At 43.5% G+C, this 12,213-nt stretch overlaps 1 pseudogene; it reads right to left on the reverse strand.

Moving 5' to 3' along the window:
- Positions 1–10,228: 10,228 nt before the first annotated feature.
- On the reverse strand, positions 10,229–12,003 carry LOC135549398 (rhomboid domain-containing protein 2-like; annotated as a pseudogene).
- Between the last annotated feature and the right edge of the window lie 210 nt (positions 12,004–12,213).

The raw sequence follows: 12,213 nt of genomic DNA on the forward strand, positions 1-12,213 counted from the left end.
TACTAAGGGTTTTGAAAAACTTTGTTTTAATCTAGGTTGTATAAATCAAGAGTACCAAGAGATTTGTCTACTGTATGGGTAAAAAAAACACAAAGTACAAAACACAAAAGCCAAAAGGAGGTCTTACAATCAACTGACAATCAAAGCTTTCTTGCATTGATTTGACCTTGAACATTCAGAGCCTGCTGGTGTATTCAAACCAAAAACATCCGTGAAGAAAAAGTGGACCTTCAAGTACTGCCTCAAACCACTTGTCCAAGCATAATACATCTCACTGTATAGCATGAGACAGAAAACACATTGAATGAAAACAATGGACTCGATTAAATCTGTATCGCTGAAGTTCAGAGCTATAGCGGCTTATAACCACACTGACATCATTTTTTTAAACGTTATTAGTTATACCATGAGTTGACGTTTTTACAAGGATTGTGATTGCTGAAAATAGCGCACTTGAAATGTAAAGGTCATTTCCAATCTTTGAGAACATTGCCTTTGAATTTCAATCGAGCTATAGCGAGTTTTGGTGTTACTGATTGAAGTCATCAATCTGTCAGTGAAGACACAGGTGCTCCTAGATCAAATTTCAAATCAAATCAAATCAAAGGTATTTATATAGCCCTTCGTACATCAGCTGATATCTCAAAGTGCTGTACAGAAACCCAGCCTAAAACCCCAAACAGCAAGCAATGCAGGTGTAGAAGCACGGTGGTTAGGAAAAACTCCCTAGAAAGGCCAAAACCTAGGAAGAAACCTAGAGAGGAACCAGGCTATGTGGGGTGGCCAGTCCTCTTCTGGCTGTGCCGGGTAGAGATTATAACAGAACATGGCCAAGATGTTCAAATGTTCATAAATGACCAGCATGGTCGAATAATAATAAGGCAGAACAGTTGAAACTGGAGCAGCAGCACAGCCAGGTGGACTGGGGACAGCAAGGAGTCATCATGTCAGGTAGAACTGGGGCATGGTCCAAGGGCTCAGGTCCTCCGAGAGAGAGAAGGAGAGAATTAGAGAACGCACACTTAGATTCACACAGGACACCGAATTGGACAGGAGAAGTACTCCAGATATAACAAACTGACCCCAGCCCCCCGACACATAAAGTACTGCAGCATAAATACTGGAGGCTGAGACAGGAGGGGTCAGGAGACACTGTGGCCCCATCCGAGGCCACCCGGACAGATGAACCTTCACAGATTCTGTTAGTGACTCCGACATGTGTACTGTGAAACTCTGGGGGACACTGACAGACAGACAGTGGACTGAGATGGGAATGTTGAAAATGTGGATGTTGAGCCACTGAGCCCAGTGACTGCTGGTTTGAGAGGCAGATACATGCCCATGACTGAGTCCATGGCCAAAGCTGTGTTTGTGACTATGTCCATGACTGTGGCTGCAGCTGTGTCCATGCTTGTGACCATGTCCGTGACTTGGCCTCATGCCCCCCATGGTTGTGTCCGTAATAACCTGAGAGCTGAACAGGGCTCCCCTGTGTATAGTAGGAGTGGGCCCAGCCTTCAAATGTCTTTGGTGTGGTCTCGGTAGCCTGCAGGTTGGAGGTTGAGGACACTGGAGCGTAGGCTTGATCTGGGCAGGAGCCTGGTGTTGGAATGATTCTGCAATCAACGAGAACGTAGACAGATTTCAGAGAGCTTCTCTATACCAGTGATTATCTATCTAATCATGGGGGACCACCAGGTGCCTATTGTAAAGTATTCAATTACAGCTGGGGATCATCTATTATAACTGCACCTCATTATACTGTAGTACATCATGTGCTCTGGCTTGCACACAACAAATGTTATTTAATGACCTCTTGTCTTGTCTGATAAATGGTGGTTCTGGTGCTTTCTCAGTACTCACGGTGGGTGGACCATCTTCCTTCTCACCTCTATTGATGCAGGGACATACAGGACACCAATGTTCCTCAGCAGCCTGAAAGGCATCTTCTTGTCCAGCACTGATGCCCTGGCATCGGACATGTCCAGAAGTGAGAGCCAGCCCTTTCCGTCTGTTTCACCAATGCAAGTTAAGGAGAATGTGTGAAGCAGTGATGCAAGATTTTTCTAAACAAACATACCATAATGTTTAGCAACAGGACTCATATACAACACCTATAACCTAATAACACTTAACTACACTACTAAGCACACTTATAAAGCTGTGACATACTGCAGAGGAGCGTATCGCATTTCTTTTGAACCGCAATGAGGTTGGAATAAGGATACAGATCTCCCCTGCGATGATGGCGATGACATTGCAAAGGAAGACAGTGTGTGGGACCAAAAGTTTTATGATGAACAGAAACAGCCAGGTCAGGGCTAACATGTGTAGAGTGGCCCCGAAAAGAAAGCCCTTAACCATACGGGGGTGCACTGTGGCCATACACATATGGGAGAGGGATGCTGGCATGAACCCCTCCACCAAACAGTAGCAGACCCAGTATGCTGTACAACACCCCTGTGCTGATAGAGAGCAGCAGAAACCAAACAGTGCTCACACTCTTCTCAATGCCACCAGAGAGGCCCAGAACCCCAATACTGAGGAGTAGCTGGGTCACTGTCTTGTGGTGGAAGACAGTGATCCAGCCCTCACTGCTGCTCGATCATCCTATTTTTCCAATTTAATTGAGGAAAATAAGAACAATCCGAAATGTATCTTTGATACTGTCGCAAAGCTAACTAAAAAGCAGCATTCCTCAAGTGAGGATGGCTTTCACTTCAGCTGTAATAAATTCATGAACTTCTTTGAGGAAAAGATCATGATCATTTGAAAGCAAATTACGGACTCCTCTTTAAATCTGCGTATTCCTCCAAAGCTCAGTTGTCCTGAGTCTGCACAACTCTGCCAGGACCTATGATCAAGAGAGACGCTCAAGTGTTTTAGTACTTCAGTCGTTCCAAGACTGAAGACATCCTCTGATAAACCGAAAGATGTAACGTTAGTGACAGTAAACTAATTATACTATAATGACTTCTATAATGCGTCTGCCAAATGACTTAAATGTAAATGTAAATGACGGAAACAATCCCAGCCTGAACTCGGGAGTAAAACTCTTGAACCTCTGAACCATATCTTTTAAAACTATTCGGGGGATCATTTTGATGCCCAGTACATATTTTTCAAACTTGTACTTGGATTATCAATCAACTTTTTCTGCAATATTACGGAACGCCAGAGGGTAGATAACTAGCTAGCTAGAGATTCCCACTAGATAACACAACCACAAAGTACAAATTGGCTATATCGTAAAAATGTATGAAAACCAAAATACGCGTTTTGGTCTTAATTTAAGGTTGGGCCATTAGATCAGCAGTGTGGTTAGGTTTAAAATCCGTTTATAAGAAGATGAATTGGAGAAATATGCGGGCAGGCTTGCTAGCCCCAAAATGTGTACAACATCAAAGTTGCTCAACTGTTGCACAGGGGATCAACTTCTGCATTTGAAGACACTGCCACCTGCTGACATGTGCCTCAAATGTGATTATCAAAGAGTCCTCAACAGCCATTTGAGATAGATAGCGACATAGATTTGATTTGACAGTTATAAATTACAACCAGGGGGAAGATAACACCAGTCCGGTCCCTTACACGCCTTTCTTGTGACGTATTATGCGCGGCCATAAAACGGTGACCTATTGTGACGTAAACAAGCATCAATTCGCTACATGAACTGCGTTCAGCTTTGATATCAACAGTACAATCTCTTTCTTCAATCAGGTTGTTTCAGCTAATCTTTTGCCGCATAGTCTGCCCTAGCTGACGCTGTGCAGAGAATACTACGATTGGAAACGGTTGGTTAGACCCGTTCGCACTGCACAAGGTGATTTGGAGTTTAGAATGTCTGGTAGGCTCTTACATTCTTTGGGGAGGTCCCAAATGGCACCCTGTAGTGTAGTACATTTGACCTGTGCCCAGTGGGCTCAGATCAAAATAAGTGCACAAGTCAAAGTAAGTGCACTATATAGGGAATGGCGTGCCATTTGTCTGTGTGTGTGTGTTAGGATATGTTTTGTACCAATCAATTGATGAAAATGTATCCCTCAGAAAGCAAGATGGATCGTAGTGATGAGAGAATCAAAAGAGCTTTAAGGCGCCGCCCTTATGTGGTAAATACCTATTTATTTATTTTGTGTTCTGTCTTTGTTATCACATTTTATATTGAGTGTTGTGTTGACAGTTGAATCCAGTGAGGGTGAACTCCCCTGATTCTGTGATGTGGCCAACCGGTAAGGTGCACAGAAGACCAAGGCCTGTAAGTCAAATCCGACCTGAAAACAATTACACATAAACATTACTTATGCTCCATGTACAAACTGCAGTTATCACAATAAAAGCAACTGCAGATATCCCTCCCCATCAAACTCATTTGAAATTGAATGCTCTCTTGGCAGTCTACTTCAGTGCAGACCCCTCAGATCCACAAAAGGCCTGTAAGTCACATTCAAATCAACCACATAACAGTAGCTACTTAAATGATTTATTGATAGCTACATAATTTATTTCCAAGGCCAAAATGAGCAAAATAGTTTTTACTGTTCACAGCCAATCATTGAGAGCTGTGGGCAGGAACAGACATCTGGGGATGGACGGGACATGAATCCAGAGCCTCTCAGCCAGGTCAGACATCTCTGCTGTTCCCATAGAGATCAATCTGTTGATTCATATGGCAATTTTGGTTGGCTTGGTTGAATTGACAATCCTTCATTGGAAATGCTAAAGAATCCTACAGTATGGAAGGTCTTTAGTCCCATCCCTAATGTTATGGGAGTTGCATTTATTGCATTTCAATACATTTGCATTTTCAATTACCCATGAATTACTCACTACTTGTACAAGTATGTTGGATTGCCTAAATATTCAACATTTTCTTGGCAGTCAATGCCAGTGAATTCCATGGCTGCCCTAAGTACATGCCTTTGTCTGTCTCCTCAGTCTGGAAGGGTGACTCGGCTGATGGAGAGAAATTATGATGGGGTGATCTCATCCTCCAACTCTGATGACATCTCTATCTACTCCTTCACTGACTGTGAATCTGAGGTAAGAGAGTTGTACACCATAGATGTGTTGAGTGATATGACTGTGAAGAGAATAGTCTCAGACTAACTGACTCTGATACACAGTCTGATGAGGATCATGAAAGGAGGACACCACCGCTGATAGTGAAGGATAAGGAGGATGGAAAGGTGACAAAGTTTGAAGTGAGGGAAATGGTAGAGGACGACAATCTGTCTCTCCACTCCTTGGATGATTCAGACTTTCTGGTATGTTCTGCACCATGTATTTGAGTAACTCTTTGACTGAATGTGGAGAATGGACTATGACCAACTAGCTCTCTGACACAGTGTGATAATGGCAATGATGTATTCTCTTACATTTGTGTGTTAGTGGTGCGCAAGTCAGCTGTTTGTTCAACCAAGCCCATCCGCAACCGCCCGACCATATGTGAAAAAGTGAAAACCTGACCCTAGTCCGCAAATATAGAACACCATCAGAGAAGGCGGAACAATTTTTTTAGTCATGGGGTGCAGGATTTTGTTGTGGCTAATATGGATATGTTTCTGCTTATCATTTCCAACATTTTGGCCGGCTATTTGTTAGTCAACTTGTCTATAATTAGATAGAAGACAAAATAAACCCTTGCTCACCGGAATAATGTTATAAATAGTAGAATGAATTCTTCAATGTAGTTGACATCGGTAAAGTTCTCCGTCATCTTTGATTCTTTCGCGGAGCAAGAAGAAAATGCAAAAACTCAAGATAAAAAAGGGAAACTACTATCAGCTTTTAGGAGGCTGATAAAGCAGTCCCTAACTGCACAATCACATTCTCTCAAGATGCTGAAAGAAATCATATATCTCCACTCCTGTTCCCGAGTCAAAATATAGTCTACATTTGTTGTATCCTATCATTTTACTGCAATAAAGGCTTAATTCTGCAGGAGTTAATATTAAGACTGTGAGAGGTTAATTAAAGATCTACAGTCAGTGTCCAGATTTCAGTTTCCATTTATCTCATCTGAACAGTTTGTTCCCTTGATGTGCCTTAGGCCTATTTGAATCCCCCTCTTGTGACTGTCGAATTTGTATAGTGCCTCACAATCATCACACATAATAGAGACACTGCCACCGTCCTCTTTGAATACTTCATCAAATCTTTTCCAAACATTCCTTTTCTGGCCATCCCTTCTTTATTTTCAACTCTCCATTTCGTAGATTTCCTCTTATTGAATTAGTCTATTTGGCACTTAGGCGCACAAATGCATAATTAGGCCCTAAAGCTTAGGTTTACGCACAAATGCTAAATAGCCTATAGATATAAATTACACAAGAATGATACATTTATGGAATTTTTTCATGTATTGTTTTCTCTTTATTTAACCCGACCGCCACCCACATAATATTTCATGACCCTAAACCCGCCGCCCTGTGGATATAACCGCGGGACTGCTGCTTATGAGTCAATGTATCACTAGTGTGTGTTACATCTCAATGATTTGACCCTTTGTCTGTACAGATAATTGTGGCCAAGCCCAACATCCTTCTCCCTGCCTCTGTGAGTGCCATGAAGACGAAACACCTGATGGAGTTGGTCCCTACTGTCCGGCCCTGCAGGGAGCAACTGGACAAGAAGACCCAGTGGACCAACACCAACGAGGAGAGCCTGAGGAGGATTATAAAAAAACTGGCTTCCATAGAGCTCGACCTGGAGGAAGGCCTGAACAAGGTCAACGACGGTCAGGACATCAACCAAGAGAGGCAGAAGAATGAGGGATGCTTCAGAGCCTGGATTGAGAAGTGGATGGGGAGGAGGAAGGAGGAAAGACTGAGGGATGAAGATGTGAATAGGGAAGACAAAGGGAGGATGGGCGAGGAAGTGAGGGCACTGATCCAAGTGATGAAGAGAAAATGCAGTGAAAGTGATCTTGAGGCAGTAAACCTGGACAGTTTGCTGAATGACTTGGAAAGGTTGAAAGTGGCCTTCAAGAAATGCACTGGAGAGATGGCCGAAATGGTAGAGAGCATGGCAGAAATGCAGACCAGAATAGCTGAGAGCAGGCTCCTCAAGCCTGAAAAAAATAACTATGTCCAGAGCTTTGTAAATGAATCTTACTTATTAAGTGTAGTCATGTATCTAATGTATTTATAGATTAGTCATACAGTATATCTACAGATTTTGTATAACATAGCACTGTCCTAACAGTTTGTTTGTTGTTTCTGGTCTTACAGAGCCCAGGGAAAGTCTCTGGTCCTGTGTCTGGCCTCTCTCCTCTTGTGACCTCAGCACCCCGGACCCTGGCTGAAGCCCTACAAGCCCTGCCCTCTGCTGTGGCCCGTCCCTCCCAAAAGGATGTCCCAAAGCCTCCGACACCTCCAAGCCCTGTCTCTGTCATTGTTGCTTCGCCTGCTGTGGAGTACTTACCATTCCACCGCAGTCCTCGCCTTGCCCCAATCACCAACCTGAGTGAGAACGGCAGAAAGCTGCTCCAGAAAATGTCAGGAGTGAAGCCACAGGTGAAAAGGAAACAGGAAGGGAATATTGGCCATATTTCCTTCTACAGTATATCATACCTCTAGATACCATAGCTCAAGAGTAGAAAATAGCCATAAGCTTATATTACTTTATCTCCTTGTCCAAAATATTCAGGAAGGGAAGGTCAAAAGGAAAAAGACCAAGGGAAAAAAGCAAGTGAAGAAAGAGAAGGCCAGTAAGATGCAGCAGGTGGAAAATGTTGGAGAAAGTAAGGAGGACAAGAAAGAGGAAAAGAAGAGTCTGAGGAAGAGGTGAGGAAATAGAAGAGGGGAACATAACAAGGGCATTTGAGAGATTTATGGAAATAGAATGAGGTAGAGAATTATAGAAATGGAATGAGGCAGCAGAGAAAGAGCAGCTATCTGATGTTTAATGGCAAACTACTATTTATTCTCCTGTTGTGTTTGATTGACAGGTTTCTCCAGTGGCTGCTGCCCAAACTGAGATGTTCGAAGAAATAATGGCCAACTACTACTACAACACACACACATACTTGCAGAGATTTTGAGTATTGCTTACTCCTCCAACACACAGCAAAATACACATATTGATATTGGTCTCATTGTTATATTTTGAGACATGCACCATTGTTTAAAAATAAAAATGACCCAATAATTATATTGGTTCCCATACAGCCTACTAGGGTAGCGTATGATAATGGGTTGGATTTACATAGAGTGTAGTTATCAGGCTTGGAAATATAGCCAGGAGATGCAGGGTCAACACCCCTACTCATGTCATAAGTGCCATGAGATGTAAAGTGACCACAGAGAGATAGGACCTCTGTGTGCTCAGTCTCATCCGAAGGACTGCACCGGCCGCATGGCAGTGTCTGGCATTGGGGTCTTAGGTCTTCTTTGGCCAAAGGGAAGTGAAGAGGGCCAGTATGAGAGAGCAAGAACTTTCTTAGCAGATAATGATAACATGACAACAGTAGCTGTAGATGATGTAATGAAAAGTTGGAGGGTGGTTGGTAATTGAGAACATCAGGTGGATCCACGTCTGGGTGTTGAGCAGGACCCCTAGCTCCTGGAGAACAGGAGCAGAGTTAAAGGGAACAGGGTAGCCTTGTCCAGTCTCACTTGATTGATGACAGGAATACATGCAATTATATTTCATATTAAAAATAAATTTCTTACATATCTCTTGGAGGGACAGAAAATAAATTAACAGCGGACAATCATTTTTACCTGGCCAAAAACCTCTCCTTCTCAGTCTGTGAAGGTTCTCCTGGTTCGACAACTTCCACCACATCAGGTCCATGTTCTGCATTGCAATATTTACCAATTTTCAGTCAGTATAGCAATAATTGTATATACAATTGCATTCCCTCAGTCCATACCGTCCATACCCTGGATGCTGCTGTTGTGTGCAAAGAGAATTACCTTCAGGTTGTTCTCCCACCCTTCCTGATACCAATCAAGGGACTTGCCCATGGCAGTCTTGAGGGTCTGGTTGGTCCATTTACTAAGGGTTTTGAAAAACTTTGTTTTAATCTAGGTTGTATAAATCAAGAGTACCAAGAGATTTGTCTACTGTATGGGTAAAAAAAACACAAAGTATAAAACACAAAAGCCAAAAGGAGGTCTTACAATCAACTGACAATCAAAGCTTTCTTGCATTGATTTGACCTTGAACATTCAGAGCCTGCTGGTGTATTCAAACCAAAAACATCCGTGAAGAAAAAGTGGACCTTCAAGTACTGCCTCAAACCACTTGTCCAAGCATAATACATCTCAATGTATAGCATGAGACAGAAAACACATTGAATGAAAACAATGGGCTCGATTAAATCTGTATTGCCGAAGTTCAGAGCTATAGCGGCTTATAACCACACTGACATCATTTTTTTTAAACGTTATTAGTTATACCATGAGTTGACGTTTTTACAAGGATTGTGATTGCTGAAAATAGCGCACTTGAAATGTAAAGGTCATTTCCAATCTTTGAGAACATTGCCTTTGAATTTCAATCGAGCTATAGCGAGTTTTGGTGTTACTGATTGAAGTCATCAATCTGTCAGTGAAGACACAGGTGCTCCTAGATCAAATTTCAAATCAAATCAAATCAAAGGTATTTATATAGCCCTTCGTACATCAGCTGATATCTCAAAGTGCTGTACAGAAACCCAGCCTAAAACCCCAAACAGCAAGCAATGCAGGTGTAGAAGCACGGTGGTTAGGAAAAACTCCCTAGAAAGGCCAAAACCTAGGAAGAAACCTAGAGAGGAACCAGGCTATGTGGGGTGGCCAGTCCTCTTCTGGCTGTGCCGGGTAGAGATTATAACAGAACATGGCCAAGATGTTCAAATGTTCATAAATGACCAGCATGGTCGAATAATAATAAGGCAGAACAGTTGAAACTGGAGCAGCAGCACGGCCAGGTGGACTGGGGACAGCAAGGAGTCATCATGTCAGGTAGTCCTGGGGCATGGTCCTAGGGCTCAGGTCTGGAGCAGCAGCACGGCCAGGTGGACTGGGGACAGCAAGGAGTCATCATGTCAGGTAGTCCTGGGGCATGGTCCTAGGGCTCAGGTCCTCCGAGAGAGAGAAGGAGAGAATTAGAGAACGCACACTTAGATTCACACAGGACACCGAATTGGACAGGAGAAGTACTCCAGATATAACAAACTGACCCCAGCCCCCCGACACATAAAGTACTGCAGCATAAATACTGGAGGCTGAGACAGGAGGGGTCAGGAGACACTGTGGCCCCATCCGAGGACACCCCCGGACAGATGAACCGTCACAGATTCTGTTAGTGACTCCGGCATGTGTACTGTGAAACTCTGGGGGACACTGACAGACAGACAGTGGACTGAGATGGGAATGTTGAAAATGTGGATGTTGAGCCACTGAGCCCAGTGACTGCTGGTTTGAGAGGCAGATACATGCCCATGACTGAGTCCATGGCCAAAGCTGTGTTTGTGACTATGTCCATGACTGTGGCTGCAGCTGTGTCCATGCTTGTGACCATGTCCGTGACTTGGCCTCATGCCCCCATGGTTGTGTCCGTAATAACCTGAGAGCTGAACAGGGCTCCCCTGTGTATAGTAGGAGTGGGCCCAGCCTTCAAATGTCTTTGGTGTGGTCTCGGTAGCCTGCAGGTTGGAGGTTGAGGACACTGGAGCGTAGGCTTGATCTGGGCAGGAGCCTGGTGTTGGAATGATTCTGCAATCAACGAGAACGTAGACAGATTTCAGAGAGCTTCTCTATACCAGTGATTATCTATCTAATCATGGGGGACCACCAGGTGCCTATTGTAAAGTATTCAATTACAGCTGAGGATCATCTATTATAACTGCACCTCATTATACTGTAGTACATCATGTGCTCTGGCTTGCACACAGCAAATGTTATTTAATGACCTCTTGTCTTGTCTGATAAATGGTGGTTCTGGTGCTTTCTCAGTACTCACGGTGGGTGGACCGTCTTCCTTCTCACCTCTATTGATGCAGGGACCATACAGGACACCAATGTTCCTCAGCAGCCTGAAAGGCATCTTCTTGTCCAGCACTGATGCCCTGGCATCGGACATGTCCAGAAGTGAGAGCCAGCCCTTTCCGTCTGTTTCACCAATGCAAGTTAAGGAGAATGTGTGAAGCAGTGATGCAAGATTTTTCTAAACAAACATACCATAATGTTTAGCAACAGGACTCATATACAACACCTATAACCTAATAACACTTAACTACACTACTAAGCACACTTATAAACCTGTGACATACTGCAGAGGAGCGTATCGCATTTCTTTTGAACTGCAATGAGGTTGGAATAAGGATACAGATCTCCCCTGCGATGATGGCGATGACATTGCAAAGGAAGACAGTGTGTGGGACCAAAAGTTTTATGATGAACAGAAACAGCCAGGGCAGGGCTAACATGTGTAGAGTGGCCCCGAAAAGAAAGCCCTTAACCATACGGGGGTGCACTGTGGCCATACACATACGGGAGAGGGATGCTGGCATGAACCCCTCCACCAAACAGTAGCAGACCCAGTATGCTGTACAACACCCCTGTGCTGATAGAGAGCAGCAGAAACCAAACAGTGCTCACACTCTTCTCAATGCCACCAGAGAGGCCCAGAACCCCAATACTGAGGAGTAGCTGGGTCACTGTCTTGTGGTGGAAGACAGTGACCCAGCCCTCACTGCTGCTCGATCATCCTATTTTTCCAATTTAATTGAGGAAAATAAGAACAATCCGAAATGTATCTTTGATACTGTCGCAAAGCTAACTAAAAAGCAGCATTCCTCAAGTGAGGATGGCTTTCACTTCAGCTGTAATAAATTCATGAACTTCTTTGAGGAAAAGATCATGATCATTTGAAAGCAAATTACGGACTCCTCTTTAAATCTGCGTATTCCTCCAAAGCTCAGTTGTCCTGAGTCTGCACAACTCTGCCAGGACCTATGATCAAGAGAGACGCTCAAGTGTTTTAGTACTTCAGTCGTTCCAAGACTGAAGACATCCTCTGATAAACCGAAATATGTAACGTTAGTGACAGTAAACTAATTATACTATAATGACGGAAACAATCCCAGCCTGAACTCGGGAGTAAAACTCTTGAACCTCTGAACCATATCTTTTAAAACTATTCGGGAGATCATTTTGATGCCCAGTACATATTTTTCAAACTTGTACTTGGATTATCAAGCAACTTTTTCTGCAATATTACGGA

The sequence above is a fragment of the Oncorhynchus masou genome, chromosome 12, assembly GCF_036934945.1.
Source record: "Oncorhynchus masou masou isolate Uvic2021 chromosome 12, UVic_Omas_1.1, whole genome shotgun sequence".
NCBI lineage: Eukaryota > Metazoa > Chordata > Actinopteri > Salmoniformes > Salmonidae > Oncorhynchus > Oncorhynchus masou.